At 44.6% G+C, this 21,113-nt stretch overlaps 1 protein-coding gene across 9 annotated transcripts in view; it reads right to left on the reverse strand.

Moving 5' to 3' along the window:
• The window catches only part of LOC114585254 (protein CEPU-1), a 792,757-nt gene that overhangs the window by 111,636 nt on the left and 660,008 nt on the right, over positions 1–21,113 (reverse strand). The gene's annotated exons all lie outside the window — the stretch shown is intronic.

Raw genomic sequence — 21,113 nt, forward strand, 5'->3', positions numbered from 1 at the left:
GTGTGTCACATGTCTGTTTACTTCCAGCACAGTCTGCTGGGAACTTCTGTTGTATATAGCTTTTGCCTATGCTGTTTGCTTGGACACGAAGGGAAGCAGACATGTCTTCCTTTGTCCTGATGCTGAATAAACGCTTGTAAATATGCTTACATATGCCTCTGTCCGCTACTGCTGTTGCAAAGAGTTCTTATCTCTGCTGGCTTGCCTGCTCAGTCTCTAAAGGTCTTTGAGGCTTGAGTCGCAGTTTTGATGCTGTTCTGAGAACAGGCTGCCGGCTGGAGCCATCTGGGGGCCTGCCAATTGCCCCTGTCTCCCTGGACGCATCCCAACACTTATATCCATTCATTTCCATTGGCCTACTCTAAGTAAAAGTGAGTTGGGAAAAGTGGACAGAGAACTGTTCTTCTTCATCTCCCATAACAGCAGAACTTGTGGACATTCAGTGAAGTCGGATGTTGGAAGATTCAGGACAGATGAAAGGAAGTCCTTCCTGCAGTGCATAGTTAAGCTATGGAACTTGCTTCAATGCGAGGCAGTGATGGCCACCAACCTAGATGACTTTAAAAGAGGATTAGACAAATTCATGGTGGAAAGGGCTATTGGTGGCTATTTGCAAGGATGACTATGCACTGCCTCAACAGTTGGAGGCAGGGATGCTTCCAAATCCAAGTTGCTGGAAACCATGGGAAGGGCTCTTGTGTTTGAGTCCTGCTTGCAGGTTTCCCACAGGCATCTGGTTGGCCCCTGGGAGAACAGGATGCTGGACTAGATAGGTCATTGGCCTGATCCAGCAAGCTCTTCTCATGTTCTTATGAGGCAAGCATTTGTGCCCCTCTTTTCCAGTAAAAGCTGTCAAGAAGACTAGCAACAATGGTCATAGCTAGGCTTAAGAAGCAACATTCAGTGTAGAAATTTGACCTGTTTTTGAATAAATACAAACCACAGAAATCTAGCGAACCTCCTTTTAGAGGCAATTCTATATGTGTCTTTTCAGGCAGAGGGCCTTTTCAGGTAGTGGTGCCCGCCCTGTGGAATGCCCTCCCTACAGATATCAAGGAAATAAACAACTATCTGATTTTTAGAAGACATCTGAAAGTAACCCTGATTAGGGAAGTTTTTTAAGGACTGATGCTTTTATTATGTTTTTAGATATGTTGTAAGCCAGCCAGATGGGCAGGGAAGAAGAAGAAGAAGAAGAAGAAGAAGAAGAAGAAGAAGAAGAAGAAGAAGAAGAAGAAGAAGAAGAATTACAGCAAAGCCTACGTCAAGATAATTGGGCACAGGATTGCAGCCTTAACCCATACCCTCCAACATTTCTCTGATGAAAATAGGGACATCCTAAGGAAAAGCAGGACATTCTGGGATCAAATCAGAAACTGGGACAGCTTCTCTAAATCAGGGATGTCCCTGGAAAATAGGGACACTTGGAGGGTCTGTTAACCTGCTTTCAAACAGATCAATTATGACTTCAAGAGCAGGTGAGATGGGGTCGATAACAGGATGCTTGAGGAATTGGATCTTTGTGAATTCCAACATGAGTCAACCTGCTCTGCACCTTCCAGACTCATGTGCTAATTGGGACTGCATTAGCCACCAGATTTTGCACTTCCCAAATCCTCCAATGCAGTCCTCATCTAAAAAAAACAAAAACAAATGCACCCAAATCCATTTGGAAATGCTCCTTTTGTGAAAAAAACATATTTAAAATATACCAATATGCATATAAAGGAGGGGGTTTGGTGGGTGGTTAGATGATGCTTACAAATTAATGCAAAAATTAAAAGCATGTGAATAATAATAATAATAATAATAATAATAATAATAATAATTTATTATTTATACCCTGCCCATCTGTCTGGGCTTCCCCAGCCACTCTGGGCAGCTTCCAGAAAAATATTAAAATACTGTAATACATCAAACATGTGAATGTGACTAAGACCAAAAGCAGGCTGATGTGTTTAGCCCTTGTCAAAATAAGGGAAAAGAAGACTATTCCTCTTCATTTTTCAATGGTTTTGCATGCACTGCAATGATTATAAGGAAACAGGAAGCCTGGGATGGGTGCAGTCTCCATGCACAGCAGCTGCATGGGATAAATTATATTCCCCCGCCCACCAGGTGTTAGGGCAGGGTGTATTCCAGCCCATCCTACAATTTAACTGAACAACACTGCACTAGATTTTGAGCTTCTCTAGGTTCAGTTATGGCTTAAAATATTATCCTATTCCACTGGGGGGTGGGACAGAGGGTAGCAAGATTAATATCCTAACAGTATCTTTGCAACCCCCATCCTGCTTGACAAAAAGCATCTGTGAGATCTGAGCCCTATATGTGGAATTCAGAGCCCATCTGCAGAAATGACTTCAGAATCCTGGAAATGAAGGGGACATATGACACAGACTTAATAGGCAATTAATAAATAACTAATAGAAATTGCTCTCCTCAAAATGAGGCCTAATGAGATGTGTCATATGTTGCAGAGATGCTTCTAAATGATTTCCCCCCAAAAAACAAATAGCCTCTCTTGTTGCGGCAACAGAGCTTTCCTCTCTGTGCTGGAGGACACAACATTATTTACATGCATCTCGACAGCATGTTATATGATAAAGCATCACCATAATTCATTACTCCGTGAGAAGGGGAAATTTTTAATCATGCATTAGGAAAGTATTTGTAAAAAGTGCTGTTACATCAGAGTGTAACCAGCTCAGCACTCTAGGCAATGCATTAACAAAGCTCCAAGCTGGGAGCTGACTCTGATCCCCCTTTCACCAATGTGGATATTCCCATTTGCATCATCATATACAATTCCAGCCTTAGAATAGCCAAAGCTTTAAAATAAATTGTAAAACAACAACAACAACAACCCACTTTAATTTATTTCTCTTTGATTTATATTTTCTAAAACAGTATTGCGGAAATATTTATGCTTATAATGGAATATGTTTTTGTGACTTGTGTTGTTGTTTAACTGTTCATTCTCTGCAGAGATTCCTTGGAAGGAAAGGTTGTTCAGGAGTTCTGCAAATAAATCCATAATACCCAAGCTTGGGACCATCCAATGAAGTCAAATGCTGGCAGACCCAGGAGAGACAAAGTAAAGTCCTTCTTCACACAGTGCATAGTTGAACTATGGAATTTGCTCCCACAAGATTCAATGATGGCTTTGGATGGCTTTAAATGTGAACTAGACATTTCCATGAAGGACAAAGCTATAAAGGTAAAGGACCCCTGACAGTTAAGTCCAGTCGCAGCTGACTCTGGGGTTGTGGTGCTCATCTTGCTTTACAGGCCGAGGGAGCCGGCATTTGTCCGCAGACAGTTTTTTCCGGGTCATGTGGCCAGCATGACTAAGCCACTTCTCGTGCAATAAAACACCGAAACCAGAGCAGCACATGGAAACACCATTTACCTTCCCGTTAGAGTGGTACCTATTTATCTACTTGCACTTTTGGGCGTGCTTTCAAACTGGTAGGTTGGCAGGAGCTGAGACCGAGCAACAGGAGCTCACCCTGTCACTATAAGTAGCTGCTATTCATGATATCTGTTCTGCATCTTCATGTTCACTGTTAGAGGCAATACATCTCTGAGTGCTGGTTGCTGGGAATCACAAATGGGGGAGACGGCTGTTGCTCTCAGGTCCTGCTTGATGGTTTCGCATAGCCATCTCCCACTATGAGACTGGGATGCTGAGCTAGATGGTCCTCTAGCCTCATCCAGCAGGCCTCTTTTAAGGTTCTTATGTGGGTGGCCATTAAATAGCAAACAAGGCAGAGGGCAAAGAAGAAAGAAAACAGTGGTGATTGGAATGTCATCAAGACAACATGTTTGCACCAAGTGCTGAAATTGCTGAAGATGGGAGGAGCTTTGCAACACTCATGGAAATACAGGGATAAGTTTTGTCTCATCCCCAACCACCATCCCTCCAACAGTTTTTGTTGCGCTTTTTGCAAGCACACTTCAAGTGCTGTTGACAGCCGTTTGGAGTCCTACCCAAAGCAGCTCTCTCCCATGCCTGCTGGGGTTAGCGCAAGGGCGTGGCACTTCTTGGCTGTGCCTACAAGTCCTCAGAGCTGACAGTGGCTCTGTTAATCCCCTTGTGAAATGTCACCGTGCGGGAACGAGTCAGGAAGGGTGAGAGCAAAAGAGAGGAAGTTTGAACATGACTTCTTGTTAATACAAAGCTTGTCAAACCCGTCACCTAGAAATGCTGAATGTCTTTATTAGATTCCTTTATCTCCCCCCGAGATTGGAGGGACAAGGCTGCCTGATTCTCTACGGAGATGTCATCATCCAGAAACTAATTAAGGGCTGAAGAGGAAGTGGGGCGTTGGGCACTCTAGAGAACAAAATGTATTAGCAACCGGAGTCAACGAAGATATTACAAGTGAACTTCAGATCGGAAAGGGCAAGCTGGGAATTTGACAATAACTCTCTCTTCCCCCACTCCTACCACTTGCCCCCCACAATCATCCCCCCCTTCCCTGATGTCTTGTTTTGCCTGAGGCACAAGCAAGTCCAGAGGGATTTTGGTGATTTCCTGGCATTTCAGCAAACAGTTTGCAATCTTTTTGCGAGAAGGAAGAACAGGGGAACATTTGACCATCCCTTTTTCAGAGCAGCACTGCTGCACGATTGGCAAAAGCACATCACACAACTCTTGCCTGACTGCACTGTTTCATATTGCAGGTTGAATGAATTGATAAAGGAGATAAAAGGAAACCAAGTTGCTTCAAAGTTAGAGGGTCTGCCCACTCCTTTGTGAACATCATGGTGAGAAAGGTATATACCATAGATCAGGGGTCAGCAAACTTTTTCAGCAGGGGGCCGGTCCACTGTCCTTCAGACCTTGTGGGGGGGCGGACTATATTTTGGAGAGAGAGAAATGAATGAATTCCTATGCCCCACAAATAACCCAGAGATGCATTTTAAATAAAAGCACACATTCTACGCATGTAAAAACACCAGGCAGGCCCCACAAATTACCCAGAGATGCATTTCTACTCATTTTCACACATTCCACTCATGTAAAAACACGCTGATTCCTAGACCGTCCACGGGCCAGATTTAGAAGGCCTGATCCAGCCCCCGGGCCTTAGTTTGCCTACCCATGCCATACTGTAGATGATCATATCAGTTTCTCCGGGAGAGTAAGAGGAAGTTTTCAAGTTGCTGGATATCATCATTAGGGCAGGATAATGTATCAATATATCGTCCAAATCCGGTTCGAAGTTCATATCGTGATGTCGGTTTCATCATATAGTGTGAATCATGATGTGTGTGTGTGCGTGTTCACACACACACTATGCAAAAATCACAATGTGGGAAAAGCCATGGAGCCAGCCAATGCCTCTACATAGCTCCATCCTTATTTCAGACATTGTGATATATCGGTATATTGTGATGTTTAGCTGGTGATATATCACGAAGTTGTAAATCAGATATCACCCAGCCCTAATCATCATTCTAGCAGCTAACAGCAGAAACTCCTTGTGAGAGAGGCTAGGACTTGTGAAAATGTGCAGATTTAACAAGATAAGATGAACCTGCTGGATCAGACCAAAGGTCCATCTGGTCCAACCAGATGCCCAAGGGAATAACAGGTATGGGTTTCTTCCATCCACAGCCAGCTCCACACATGGCTCCCTTCATGCACTATTATCTCTGATAACAAAAGGTGCTAAAGAAAGACAATAACAGATGCTTCCGGGCTGCCTGCATAGCTGTGGATGTTGTATTCACAGCAAAGCTGAGGAACATGGGGTCATCGTGGATGGTCAAGGAGATGCATCATTGAATGCTTCTTAATGAAGGTTCCTCCTTCCCTTTCTACTGTTAGCATCTTTCCCCCTACTCACTCTCTCTTGCATCCTGCAGGAGGGCAATGCTACATAGTGGTGGCTGAATGGTTCATTACCCCCTAGGCAGACTTAGTGGAGGAAAACCAGAAGTCTGTGGCAACATAATGAGTCCTTCAATTGACAGAGAATGAATGGATTAATTTGAGGCTATTAGAGTCTTTTTCTGTCACTGTTCTTAAAATATACAGCAACAACCTTTTACAAGGGAGCATAAGATGTGTCATAACAGCATCTGCGGTCATGGGATTTAAACAGAGAAAAAGAAGAAACAAATAGAGGTCAGTGTAGATACATAGGAAGCTGCCTTGCACTGAGCCACAGCATTGGTGCACCTTGTTTAGCATTGTCTACACTGACTGGCAGCAGCTCTCTGGAGTTTCAGGATGCTTCTGGACCACCACTATTTTCAAGGGCAATTCAATCACATACTGGCAAATTCAGATTGTACAATTAGATTTGATTTTGGAGGCGATGAGCAGCAAATCTGCTTTTCCAAAGTATCATTTTTATTATTATTTTTTTTTTTTTGCAATAAAGAAACAGATGGGAAAATGCACTGGGAAGTGTAGAATAACACTGGCTTACAGCAGCACTGTGTAACCTCCCTACAAGCACATTGAAATAAATGCTCAGTAAGCAGCTAATGTCTAAACTCCCTGGAAACTAATCAGGATGAATACTAAATAAACAGATTGCCTGGAAGCAACTTCAGGTAGGGGACATACCCAGTCCTACAGCAAGATGCCAGGGATGGACCATGGGACTATTTGTATGCAAAACAAATTGAGCCACACACCCTTCTCTTGGACAAATTTAGCATGGTTTGGGATGGCAAGTTCTTTGTTCAGCATCACAGACAAGAGTGGGGGGAAATGAGCCAGAGAGGTGTTGCTAAATGCCTCTTGTGCACTGTTTGCATAAAAGGCACATGGGTCTGGTGTCAGATATATCCTAATGTGACAACATTTGTTCAATTTCCAAAGCAAAATTAGAAATGACAAGATGCTGTCTGGAGATGGTTGTCAGAAAAGCAAGATCTTCGTTTATGCTCATATAGGCATATCAATGAAAAATGTGTGTCAACAGATGTCTGTGTCTGATAGGAAAATGCTACAGTTTAGATTCCTAATCTTATTGGGGTTACTATCTTGTGATGGGGCTCAATGCACAGAAATTTCCACTAACTAAGTCCATCCCTCTGGAGGAAGAGAGAACATTTGCGCCATTGTCTATAGGATAGCCCTATAGATATTTGAAGTTACTATCCTATCTCCCCTTAAACTTTTCTCTTCTCCATGCTAAGTGTACTCAGATCTTGGGACTATTCCTCATAGGGCTGTTTCCAGACCACTCACTATCCAATATATCCTTCATTGGACACTCCCCAGGTTGTCAATGCCCATCTTAAATTGTAGTGCCAAGAACCAGACACATTATTCTAGAGGAGTTGTGCTACTTTCTCCCCACTCAACTTGATGTGAGGGAGACTAGGATTGAAACCTGCAGTAAAAATGAAGCTTACTGGGTGACCTTGGACCAGGCATTCTCACCTCAATCCAATCTATCTCACAGGGAAGTTGCTAGGATAAAACGGGATGATCTTGTGTGAACAATGCAACTTTTAAAAAAATACTGAATAGGTCACTTATCCATTGATGACTTTCCCCCCTCTGCTAACCAAATCAAATAAAGAGCATTGCAATGAAAGCCAGGGCACAGATCTATTCATCTTTTTCTTGTTCTTCAAACAAGACAACTCCGCTCAAATTTAAACCTTGTTTCATTTCTATCATTTCACACTGAGACCAGGTCATGAACCAGAGACCTTCTGAGTGTTAGGCATTGCCTTATGATAATGAGCATTGTTCTGGGATTGCAGAGGTCTGGTTGTGACTTCAGTTCTGGCAATGTTGACATTGTTGTAACTCTTGTGTTTTAACCTATAACATGAGTACGGAAACTTTTAACTCAAGGTCTGCCTTCCCTTCTGGGAAGCCTTCCTCGAGCATCCTGCCAGTTGATTGATTATTTAATTTCTATATTGCTTAATATAGTCAAAATATCTCTAAGCAGTGTGCAAAAACCTGAAGCAGCAACAGACAACTTAAACAAAATATTAGCAAAATTCACAGTTACATATAAAAATGTGATATTTTTACAAAGTTACTAAGATATAAAAATCAATATCAATGTATTTTCCTTGTGGCACAGCCTAGTGGGTGGGGCCAGAGACAAATGTGGGCAGAGCAATCAATGCATCTCTGTACAGTAGGCTAGTTTCTATGCATAATTCCACACGCCCTCTTGTCCTGTATCCAGAAAGCCAAAAAGCATTATCAGAACACATTTCAGGCAAAACACTCAAAGAGGGTGGAAAACAGGATCCGTTAGGAGTGTGGGTCTATGGAAAGAGGCTGTGTGGCTGGAAAGGTGGTATTGCCCAGGGGAGAGTCCCAAGCGCCAGACAAAGAGGCCAGAATGACCACATTTGATATTTGGGCTTGAGGTTCCCTAACCCTGACCTAGAGGCTTATTGTCTGAGTTTATGGCATACTGCTCATCCATCAGATTCTGGATTTCTGTGGATATCTTTTGTAGCTCAAAACAAACCAGCCTACAATCCCAATTTAGCGATATTTATTCATTTGCTTTCATTGTATTTATTTGCAGAACGTGGGTGTATGTTTTCATATGTTTTTAGTTTATTGCCTTGTGGGACATCTTTGGGAGAAGAAAAGGCTCAGGAGTAAGCCCTACACAAATCCAGAGTGGAGTCCCTAAGGCACTTGAATGGCGTCTGTATGCCTCCTTCCGGCAACTCCATAAACCCATCTTGTGCCAAATTTATTACTCTTCTTTTCTTTGGACCGCATCAGGGGGGCTGAGAAGGAGGCTTTGTCATCAGGGCAGCCCAGGACCTCCATACACACTGCCCAGGCTTGTGCCCCATGGAGGTCACTTCAGTGTTCTAGCAGAGCGAAAACAATGCAGGACACAGCCAATATGCGTTACTGGAACGTGACTCTACTTCAATTGGCTATGTATTGTACAATGCAAGCTGTGCCCCAGCCATTGCTTCCTCCATCCGCTAACAGCCCTTCAGTGAATATGTTACCCTTACATCAAAGATACACAGTGGTGTTCTAGGGACCTTGGGAATCACAGGATCTTTCTATAGGAGGCAAGGAGGACTCTTCTCTCCATTGTCCTATGCCCAGGTGCTTTGTGGTGCACCAGACACAATGTGCTGCTGACTGAAGGGGAAGGGAGAGAAGAAAAAGTGCTCAGACATGGCACTTCTGTCTCACTCCTGCAGAAGTATGAGAGCATAAAGAGAGCCCTGCTGGAGGGCCAAAGGATCATCTAGCCCAGGGGTCAGCAACCTTTTTCAGCCGTGGGCTGGTCCACTATCCCTCAGACCATGTGGTGGGCCAGACTATATTTTTGGGGGGGAAATGAATGAATTCCTATGCCCCATAAATAACCCAAAGATGCATTTTAAATAAAAGGACACATTCTACTCATGTAAAAACACACTGATTCCTGGACCATCTGCAGGCCAGATTGAGAAGGCGATTGAGCTGCATCCGGCCCATGGGCCTTAGGTTGCCTACCCCTGATCTAGCCCAGCAAACTGTCAGTGGCCAGTCAGATGCCTATGGGAAGTCTGCAAGCAGGATCTAAGAATATCAGTGCTCTCCCCATTTGTGATTCCCAGCAAGTGACATTCAGATGCTTACTGTCTCTGACAGTAAGGAGAACCTAGGAGGGAGAACCTAGCCATCCCAGCTAGTAGCTGCTGATAGCCTTGTGAAATGGATTTGTTGCTGTTTTACAGTTAGTTTGATGTTTCCACATCTTTTATTGTTAGCACACCCCAATTAAAATATTACTTAGGCAGGGGGATAGCCAATGCAATTGCAAGTAAATATTCATTGAAAGAATGTACTCATGTTCTTAAATCTTTACCCTTCTCCCTTGGTTTGGGAATGTTACTTTCTATCAGCTGTGACATCTCCTCTTTGTTTCCTGCTAGTTGTTTGGGGGGAAATTCATGCTGGCCTCCTTCTTACTATTGATCCTCCTGATCATTATGAAGATTGTTTACAGTGGGTTTCTTTCTGTTTTATTTCCCCCTTTAAAAAAGAAAGAAAGAAAGAAACTATGGGGTGTATAAATCATTATTGTTTTAACTTAGTTCCTGTACTTTTAATTAAGTTACTTTTCCAATTTTTTTTATCTAGTTCATTTGTCTCTGTTCTCTTTATCCATCCTTTCTTTCCCCCCTCCCTTTCGCTGCTCTCTTTCCCCCCTCCTTCCCCCCCAAGGCAGACTTGGGTGTGAAATTATACATTTCCATCCAGCTAACGATCACTTTGAATTTTTAAATGTTATTAAATTGGATTGCACTGCGGTCACTGGACTATAGTCATCTTGCTGAGATATTTACTTGCAGTATTGAAAATGAAATTGGATTGAAAGCCTGGTGATGGGGAAGGGAGGTCGGGATAAGGAGGCTCTGCTGTCCGTGGTGCTGAAACTAAAGAGACTCCCTCGAGATTTTATAGTGAGCAAGTTCAAAGGAACATCTTATGTCAAGCCGTGCACGTATTGTAATATCTTTAATAAATCAATTACTTTTTGGCAGGGAAGTGTCACAGCATCTCAAAGCCTGGTAATCACTTTGCCGTTGCTGCGTCTTAAATGCTGAAAAGCTATGGGAGCAGGAGGGGTGGAAGGAGCCTGGCGGAAAAACAAAAGGACAGAACTCAAGTGCTTTGGCCTTAAAAGGCAGTGATAAATAAGTAAGCAAAAATCACCCACTCTGGGGTGCAATTACATTTCGATCCTGACCAAATCCATCAGTGGCCTGTGAACTAGAGAGATCTCCAGCCCAATTTATCTTTCTCATTTCTCTTTGGATTAGAGAAGGAAATCACAAACACAGTGATCCCCTGATGCTGAAAGCATTTTTTTGTTTCACCAAGAGTTTTTTTTTTTTAGCGAAGTAATATGATTTAGCATTGGTCATTTCTTCTGCATTTCATGACTTTATAATGTTATGATGGTTTACTGATTTCATTGTACACCACCCTGATCTTATTATTATTTTGAATGAGCTTGTGGCATATAAATGCTCTTATAAATAAGTGAATGGATGACTAAAATACGCCATAAAAACAGAATCAACAACTGAAAGAAACTCAGTCCTCTCACATTCCTCAGTCTTCCCACACCCTTAAAGGAGAGGCTCAAATGATCTTAGCTATAGATCAGTCTTTGGTCTTGCATCCTGGTTTTGGAGTGGAGTTATTTGGCATGTGCGTTAAAGGAGTACAGAAAACCAACCAACCCATTGCCACTGATTCCATAGCAGGCATCACAAGTAGGAGCTTGCAGATCAGAGAAGATGGCTGAAAGGAAGAATTAAGCCTGGCACCACTTGTTTTAGAAATTCAGCACTGTTAATAGCTTTTGCGCTATTAACTCCCCACCTCCAGCTTCTCTTGCCTAAGGTTACTGCCTCACTCTGTGCAATGGTGGGGACAGCCCCGCCTAACTTTAAGGCTGGCCCTTCCCGCCTATCCATTACTCTTACTCCCCAGAGATCAGAGTGCAAATATTACCCCATTACCACCAGGGTGTCAGGAGAAAACTTCCCCAGCAATCCACCACACTGCAAGCAATTAGCAGAACAATCTCTGCCCCTGGGCAAGTGATGAACCCAAGTTATGCAGAGCAGAATTCAACAGAGCAAAACAGAAAGGCTCCTTTACAGTGAAGTATTTGTTTCCAAGAGAACTATGCAGAATTCCAGTGATCTCTAGACCCGTTCAGTTCAAGCTTTTGCCTTCCCCTTCTCTCTGCATCTGACAATAGTCTCCTTTCTCCCGAATAGCCATAATTTGAGCACAAACAGGCATGAAGCTTTTCAAGAAGTAATGAACTCTGTGCTGGAACCGCAGCAAGGGAGGTTTTAATGCTAGGCTCCGAGACTGTGGCAAGGCCATCAATTACACAGCCCCACAGCTGAAGGAGCAAAATATAACATTTCAGACAGGTGCTGCCAAATGGAAGGGGGGGGGGATGCCATGAGCAAAATAAAATAAACTCAAAACACCTGCAAGCAAAAGAGAAGACTGAAGGGTCAGATCATCCAGATCAAATTAGAGGAAGGAGAGAGGGACAAGTTGAGTGTAATGAACTGGCAGGATGACAGGGAGGAGGAAGAGGAAGAAGCGGATCCCAGCAAAGGGTGTACCTGGGACTGGGACACACCAGGGCAAGCTGGGGGTGTGGAAGGAGAGGTTGGTGTAGGAAATACTCATGGGGTGATTTAGGATGCTGAGCGGGATGGGGGTCAGTGCATAGGAACTGGAGCAGCAGGACCCATCACCAGAGCCAGAGGGGCCCCTGTCTCAATGAACACGGCAGACTCTGAGGCATAGGGAGAAGCAAGAGGGGTGCTCTGGGTGGCTGAGGCAGGCAAGGGCCCACAGCTCAGCTCACTAAGTGCCCATGTAGGGCTCAGTAGCTTTGGGAGGAGGTGTGTGATTTCTCAGCTGCAGTAGGCTCAGAACAGGTGAGGGTCACATACCTCATCAAGCTCAGATGCTGAAAACAGCATGCAAACTATAAAAGAGAAGCAAAGCTGAGGTGCTGTGTCTGTTCCAGCTTCCCATGTTGGTTGGAGCATGGCTTGGATGTTCTGCAGGACTTTCTGTGTGTGGGACTGACCTCTAGGTTCCCTGACCCTTGGATCGGTTGCAAAGGTGAGAACCTGTCCTGACTTTGGATTGGTTGGCCTGCCGGACTGCACACTTGCATCTGCCATGGGAACTCCAACAGGACTTACTGCCAGGTACCCCATGGTTTAGGACATAGGGAGGAAGTAGGCCAGAATTGTCATGCAACCCAAGCATAGAGGGGGGAACAACAGAAGACTCTGCAACTGGCTGACATCTCTCTTTAGCACTTTGGATAATGTACTATACCAATTACTTGCCTGAAGAACAACTATAAAAGCATGCATGTTTAAGGAAAGTCAGAGGACTCTTACAGCCCAGCAGCCACAAATAATGCATGTTACACCTATTCAGCTTAGCCCACAGTATCTTTGTTTCGAAACAAGGAGTAGGAAGATGTCAGACCTTCAGGGATGAACAGAGTCCTTGCTGTTCCCACTCTGCATTGCCTTCCACACCCCCTGAGTTCCAGTGCAACTAGGATAATCTCAACAACTAATTTTGAACTTGGAGCATGTATGATCTGGCACAGCCTCTAGTTCCTCGGTGTCTCCCTAGCCCCTGCCCTCCCAACATAGAAATGTGCACTGATAAGAGATTGTAAGAAACAGACAAAAGCCAATCTGAAAGTGACTGTATGCTCTGTTGTATCAAGATTCTGCAATGTACAAGAGTGCATGTGTGCACCAGTAAAACATGCAGAGGACAGACAGAGAAAGGTATGAGGTCTAGGCAGCCAGAAGTCCCAAGAACATTAGAAGAGCCTGCTGGACCAGGGCAATGACCCATCCTAGTCCAGCATCCTGTTCTCACAGTGGCTGAACAGTTGCCCATGGGAACCAGCAAGCAGGATTCAAGCACAAGAGGAATCTCCCCTTTGTGGTTTCCAGCAACTGGTATTCAGAAGCATTTCTGCCTCTATGTGTGGAGGCAGAGCATAGCCATAGTGGCTGGTAGCCATCGATAGCCCACTCCTCCACAAATTTGTCAAGGCTTGCCTTTCATCAGTCATTCAAAGGCAGCTTGCAAACTTCCCCCCTCCCCCTCCTCCCCTGATCAACGCTGCCAGGTGGCCTCTTCCTTTCTCCCCTTTTTTACTATAAAAATGACTTTAATCTCTGTTCATGCTCTCAGTTTGGCTCTGGAAGCATGTTCAGGCACCTGGCTCCTGGCAGTGCCAGTCCTCAGTGCAGTGAGCACATATGCAGCTTTCAGATAGGAAAGGGAGAGCAATCACAGCCCAGCCGAGAGAGGTCAGCTCAATCCACCTTGACTATCGTCCACATACCAGTCTCCATGTGTTCAAACTCTCCTCTCTCCCAGCCAATGGCAGGCAGAGGGCCAGCCAGTCTGTGGCTTCTCGCAGCTTCTCCCCCACCTCTATTCCATCCCCCCCCCCCCGGCAACTCCTGAGTCTTGGCTTATTTTGGAAAAGGGGGTTGGGTATTTAAAAGTGCCTGCCACACCTGGTGTAGTACCAAGAGAATCATTTAAGAGAAAACATCAAAGGCTAATTCATGTCTCTCCCCCCCCCCCGCCCCCGGACACAGTACTGTCTCCTACATCCCTTAATGTCCTTGAAACAAATGCAATATGACAGCCTAAATGCCAAGCTGTGTATTCTGAGCTGCAGACTGTGTGATGTTAGCTTGATGGCCCTTCAGGACTCTAAAATGAACATGGGAACCTGCCTTGCACTGAATCAAACCATTGGACCATCTAGCTCTAGTGATCTACACACCAACTGGCAGCAGCTCTACAGGGCCCACCTGGAGATGCCAGTGACTGAATAAGGCACCTTCTGCATGAAAGGTACCACTGAGCTTTGGCCCTTCCCTAGCAGCAGCAGGGTGTGTGTGTGTGTGGGGGGGTTAGATAGGGGAAGTTCCCAGCCCCACCTGGAAATGCCAGGGATTGAACAAGGAACCTTCTGTATGTGAAACTGATGTTCTGCCTTTGAGGTATGGTCCTTCTCCCAGTCAGCCTTCCCCTTGTCTGGAGAGGGCAATTTGCAGAGGAAAAAAGACAATGTAGAGTGCTGAACTATTCCTCTGAAAGCCAGTTTCCCCCCTGAAACCTATTCCCCAATTGCTTTCTCCCCCAATAGTTTTCTATCCCCTCTTGCCTAGAACATCCATATCCAAGCTTTCAGCCAGTTAACTCCATTTATAACCCACCTTTTCTCTAAATAATTCAAAGTGGCGAACATGGTTTCTGCCCTCTTTCCCTCCATATTTTCACAACAACTCTGAAAGGTAGGTTAAGAAATAGAGACAGGTGCCATGTCATCCTGTAAACTTCATGGCTGAATGTGGATTTGAACTCTGGCCTTCCAGGTTTCATTATGACAGTCTAACCACTACAGCAGACCACTTGCATTGTATTAATACACTGCTTTGGTGTATTAAACGAAAGAGAGAACACCTGACACCATGTAAACTGTAAGCATTAGTAAACACAGTACACAGAGAGAGAGATGTTCAGATACACCCCTCTGATCTTTAGGGGGTGGTATTCACCCCAGCCTTCCAAAGTTTTGACTAGGCCACACCTTCTGCCAAGCCTGAATTAAAACCAGTAGTGTTTTTTAATAATGATGATGATGATGATGATGCTTGGAAATGGACGAGACATGTTATGTTCAGCCTGTTCTAGTAAGCCATTCAATTTGGTCCAATTGTCATTTTGGAGTAGTCTGCAAAGGCATAACAAATTAATTTGTGAAGTGAACATACATCCAGAAAACAAGATATGGATAAAGGGTAAGATTTTTCAAGGAAAGGGTGAATTTTGTGCCCTCCAAACAGAGCTGATCCAAGACATTTTGCTGCCTGAGGAGACTGATGGTGCTTCTACATGCAGAAACTGACTAATTGTGACACACACAACTCTGTCCTTTATTAAGAGGGGAATGCTGCTCCTCCCCCCCCCCCCGCATCTGTTGCCGAGAAAGTTGCCTCAGTTTGGGGCCAAACCTATCTCCAAAATACACTGAAATGAAGAGGGAGCTATATGTGAATTCGGTGTTATGGGTAGCTTGGCCTTAAGCTAGCTGGGGAATTTTATTTGCTCGGTAAACTTCCTGCTGTTATTATGAATAATATATTCCCCCACAATGGATGGAGATGATGTAGCAGTTACTGATGTGGCAACTTCCACCGAAGATCCTGCTTTGTGAAAGAGCATCTTCCCTTCCTGCCACCTAAGAAACCAACAGGGGGAAAGCATGGGGAAAGCACATCTAAAGACCAGTAAGGGCAAGAGGGACGGGAAAAGAAGAGACGGATTAAAATAAAAGATTAGATTTATGCTCAAGACTTAAGGTTTAATAATGCAACAGAAAATCAATATTTAATAAAGCAAATGATGGAGAAAAACATTGAACGGCAGATGAGGCTGGTGCACCGTTTTCAAACATGTAGCTCCCAGAGGAGGCAGAGTTGGCAGCACAGATCCAATACCAGACGGTCCTGAAGGGCTGGCACACAGCAGGAATTTGGGTCTCATTGATTCCAATTTTGGGTATCCAGAGATCTTTTTAAATTAAAGAACAGGCAGAGAATTGCAATCACAGAGCTTCTTTTATAGAAAGCTTCTGGACACTGTAATCAGTAATGATGGGTGCCTGGGAGAGTCCCATGAGTGAAACAGCAGGTCAGGATCAGAAGGCAACGGCAGGGCTGCTTTGATAGCCAGCACCAACCAGGCAGAGGTGCTTTAGATTGGTAACTTCAAGTGGGGAGAGGTGTTGTGGGGCTCAGGTCCTGCTTGCTGGCTTCCCACAGGCATCTGGTTGAACACTGTGAGATGTGGATGCTGGACTTGATGGGCCTTTGACCTGATCCAACAGGGCTCTTTGTATGTCCTTATAGTTGGAAATGTCAGAAGACTGGGGCAGTCAGTGGTCAGGAGTCATAGAACTGGAGGAAGAGCAATGGCCATCCAGTCTACTCAACAGGATCTGGTGCCTACCAATCTCTCCACTGCTCAGTTATCCAACTCAGACTGCACTGTGTCTTAAACAAGCTAGGTCTGGAACTCCTTATTTGCCTTAGGCATTTGTAGATTTGGAATGTTTGCTACCAGTTCACTAGCATCGTTCTCAAGGCACAAGCACTCTGAGATGGAGGCGTAGTTCCTGTTTCTGCTGCTGTTGCTGTCCCTTTTCCCTCTGAGAGGTGGTGGCCACAACAGAAAGGTCTCCCCGATTTGAACTGTCTTGGCCCAGTAGCCAATTGGCATCCAGTGCAATGCCTTTAAAAAGGTTTATGATTTATTTGTGGTAGGGAGCTCCACCTAGCAACCTAACCATGGCACTTTGCACAAGCTGCAGCTTCACAGGCAGCCCGACACAGAACATAATACAGTAATCTATTCTCCAGCTCCAGGGCACCTGAAACAATCTGCTTCACCCTGTTGCATGGCAGGGCTGGCCTCACCTAGCAAACCTTAAGGAGCTGCCCGAAGCTCTGACACATCATAACAAACTTTCGTAAACTCTCTTAATCCACCCCTTTTGACTCATCTAGCTCACCATTATCAGCTATGAGTAGCATTAGCTCTCCTAGGTGTTAGGCAGGTCTCTCCCAGCCATGTTACCTGTGACTCCTTTGTTAAAAATAAAAATAAATGGAGATGTGGAGACTTTTTGCATGTCACCATTTGCTCTACCACCAAGCTCCAAGGCACTTTTTCATGCTGTGCCTCTCCTCATGCTCTGGCTATGATTGAAGAAGAAAATCAGCAAATACCGGCCAGTGAGGTTTAATAAAGAAGAGCAATATATATACAAACACACGCAGAGGGGAAAAAACCCAGATGCTGGTGAGAGATTAGCAGCAGCAACAACTCCCTCCCCTGGAGGCTGCTGCAAACTGCATTTGACAAGGAGAACGGATGCGACTCAGCACTGGCAGCAGCACCATTACCCTTTGCTGCCAAAGTCTCCTCCATCCCACTGGTTTGTTATGTGTGACAAACTGTATTATGCAAGCGCAAGGGGGAAATTCAGTAGTTTATGATTAAGTGAGCTTCTTCTACAGCTCAAGTGAGATGGAGGCTTGCGATTTTGTGCAGCCAGTCATTCCTCAGGCTTCAGCACTGATTCAGCGCAGTCGTGTATGGATGTGTGTTTTAAAACTGATATTGCTCAAGCTGCATTGACGCAGGGCACATGAAGCGGGGCAGGTCCAAGCACACCGATGCATCCCTCCATCTATCACCATGTCCAGGAGGACTTCCATGTTGGAATGGTGCACAAAAGGGACAATCTCGCTGAAAGCATTCCTTCCAACATTCCTCCGATGAAAATGGGGCATTTCCTAAGGAAAAGTGGGACATTCTGGGATCAAATCAGAAACCGGGATGGCATCTCTAAATCAGGGACATCCCTGGAAAATAGGGACACTGTGAAAGAAGTGTCACCCCCCTACATACATACATTTATTCAAATAATCATGATAATAACCATCCATATGATATAGTAATATTGCACAAGTATATTCAAAAAATATTATTTTGCAAAATAGTATCTGACTTATTCAGGTGTGTGACTGTTGCAGAGAGAAAGAAAGGAAGTTGAAGAAGGCATCCCAATCCACTGACCCAAAGGTGGGCTTCTGGGAGTGGTTTGGTGCAGGGATACCAAAGAAAGATGTCTAAACACTGGAGTGATCAATCTAGAGCTTTAGTATAAGGAGGAGCAAACTTACAGTAAGTCATCCTGCTGGATCCCACTGCTGGGATGGACACTACAACAGGGAGAGGTCGTCATGCCGAGCAAACGTTTGCACATTCTGTATACACAGAGTAACATAAATCAGTTGGGCCAGACTGCCATCAATTCACCAGTTCATCAATTCAGAGCTTACAGATAGCTCCCCACTCTGGACCAAGAGACCAGCATCCCAAGGTCCACAGATAAGTGCAGCATCAAAGCAAGTCAATTAGCATATATCAAAGCAAGTGAATATAAACGTATATGAGTTCATTCTTGTGAAAACTCCCAATTAGTTTTGGGAAAAGATGGCGCTTGCAGGCCTGCCAGAACATTTCATCTTTGGTTCAACACAGCTGGACAAAATATCCCCTTGCTTGTAATGTTGGGAGATTTAGGACAGATAAAACACAGTACTTCTTCACACATCACATATTTATATGTATTATTAGAAGAAGAAGAAGAAGAAGAAGAAGAAGAAGAAGAAGAAGAAGAAGAAGAAGAAGAGGAGGAGGAGGAGGAGGAGGAGGAGGAGGAGGAGGAGGAGGAGGAGGAGGAGGAAGGATTTGATATCCTGCTTTATCACTACCCGAAGGAATCTCAAAGTGGCTAACATTCTCCTTTCCCTTCCTCCCCCACAACAAACACTCTGTGAGGTGAGTGGGGCTGAGAGACTTCAAAGAAGTGTGACTGGCCCAAGGTCACCCAGCAGCTGCATGTGGAGGAGAGGAGATGCGAACCCGGTTCCCCAGATTACGAGTCTACCGCTCTTAACCACTACACCACACTGTATAACATCCTACATCTCAAATGATGGAATTTAGAATCATAGAATTGTAGAGTTGGAAGGGACCCTGAGGATCATGTAATCCAATGCAGAAATCTCAGCTAAAGCATCCATAACAGATGGCCACCCAACTTCTCCTTAAAAACCTCCAAGGAAGGAGAGTCCACAAGTTCCCGAGGGAGACCATTCCACTGTCCAACAGCTCTCACAGAATGTATTGGTGGCCAGCAACCTGTGTGGCTTTAAGGGAGGACTGGACAAACTGGCTATACTTTGCCCCCACAGTCTGAGTCAGCAATGCTTCTCAATGCTGGGAACTGCAGGAGGGACTCCTCTGCTGGGTCCTGGTTGTAGGCTTCACGGTTGGGCATCTGGCTGGCCATTGGCCTGATTTGGCAGGATCTTCTAGTGACACTGCTTTGTGTATCTTGTCACAGCCATCTCTTGTCAGCCATAAGCAGTGTAATAAACCCTGTATAAAATATCTCTCTCTCTCTCTCTCTCTCTCTCTCTCTCTCTCTCTCTCTCTCACACACACACACACACACACACACACACACAAACGTCTTATCAGTATTCCAGGCCAGGAACACCACAGAATGGCCATTGCCACCCCAGCTTTCTGTACTTTCTGTCTCCTCCCTTCCCCAACCTCAGGCTAGGTAATTGCTAATTAATAATAACACTTAGCACTTTCCATTTTCAAAGCACTTTGCAGATATTAGATAATTAAACCTGCTGTGAGTCGGGCCAAGATTATTATCGCCAATGCACAGATGTTGATTGCCAGAGTGTAAAAGTGACTTGGCTGTGGGGTGTGGGTGTGTGTGTGTGTGTGAAATGGAGGGTCAACATTGGAGGCTGCCTGTGATGTCTGACCACCCAGTGCTGGGCTGGTGCCATACCACTTAGGCAAATCTTAGCAAAAAAAAATGCAAAAGAATTTTAATTGCAAAACCTACACCACCACTCCCTGGCTCTCTTGCAGATCTTTTTCTGTTGAAGATCCTTAGCTAGTCTTAAAGTTGATCAGGAAGAAATTCTACTATGTAGAATGAACACAGGAAGTAACAACTGGGTAGTACAATTTCATCAGGAATTAAACAAGAATATCATGACATGGGTGTCCCATTTGATGTCATTCTATGTGTCACAACCAATTCTTCAGCAGTGGATGACGTGGGGGGATGACAGTGATCACTTGATCTCTGAGGTCCAGCTCCAAGGGCTTTCTGGTACTTTCCTTACCATGAGAAGTTAAGTTACCAGGAACCAGGCAGAGGGCCTTCTCGGCAGTGGCACCCTCCCATCAGATGTCAAGGAGATAAAGAACTACATAACTTTTAGATGACATCTGAAGGCAGCCTTGTAATGGGAAATTTTTAATGTTTGATGTTTTATTATGTTTTTATGTGTTGGAAGCTGCCCAGAGTGGCTGGGGAAGGATATAAATGTTTATTTGTTTATTTGTTATTTGTTGTTGTTGTTATACCTCAGTGCTGAAGGAGTAGCCATTTAGAGTGGCACAGGGTTCATGAGGGCTGATGCTGACCTTTCCCCCTGACCCCTCCACTAGCTTGCCCTTCATAGCACATGACATGTATCTTGGAGTTGCACAGCCAGACACATACCACAAACCCGTTAAGATGAAAGAATGAACAGAACAACAGCTTATACTCTGCAAATCCAGAAGTGTGATGTGCAAATCCAACAGAGGCAGCGTTATCAAAAGAGGCACACCCTCAGGATGTGCTCTGTCCTGCTACTGCAGGAGAAGACTACTTAAATGAAAGGTAGCAGTTTAGTCTCCAGGGAGATTCTCAAATGTGGCAGCACCAGCATCAATGTGTGTTATGTGCAGTGGGTGGTTTGAACGCATACCTAACAGCTCAGTGCCTTACAAGAAGAGAGCACCCAAAAATTGTTTTGATGGAAGATTCAGAACAGGGAAAATAAAGCACTTCTTTTCATTTGGACTTTAGCTGTGATTCCTGTACTGCAGA

The sequence above is a fragment of the Podarcis muralis genome, chromosome 15, assembly GCF_964188315.1.
Source record: "Podarcis muralis chromosome 15, rPodMur119.hap1.1, whole genome shotgun sequence".
Classification (NCBI taxonomy): domain Eukaryota; kingdom Metazoa; phylum Chordata; class Lepidosauria; order Squamata; family Lacertidae; genus Podarcis; species Podarcis muralis.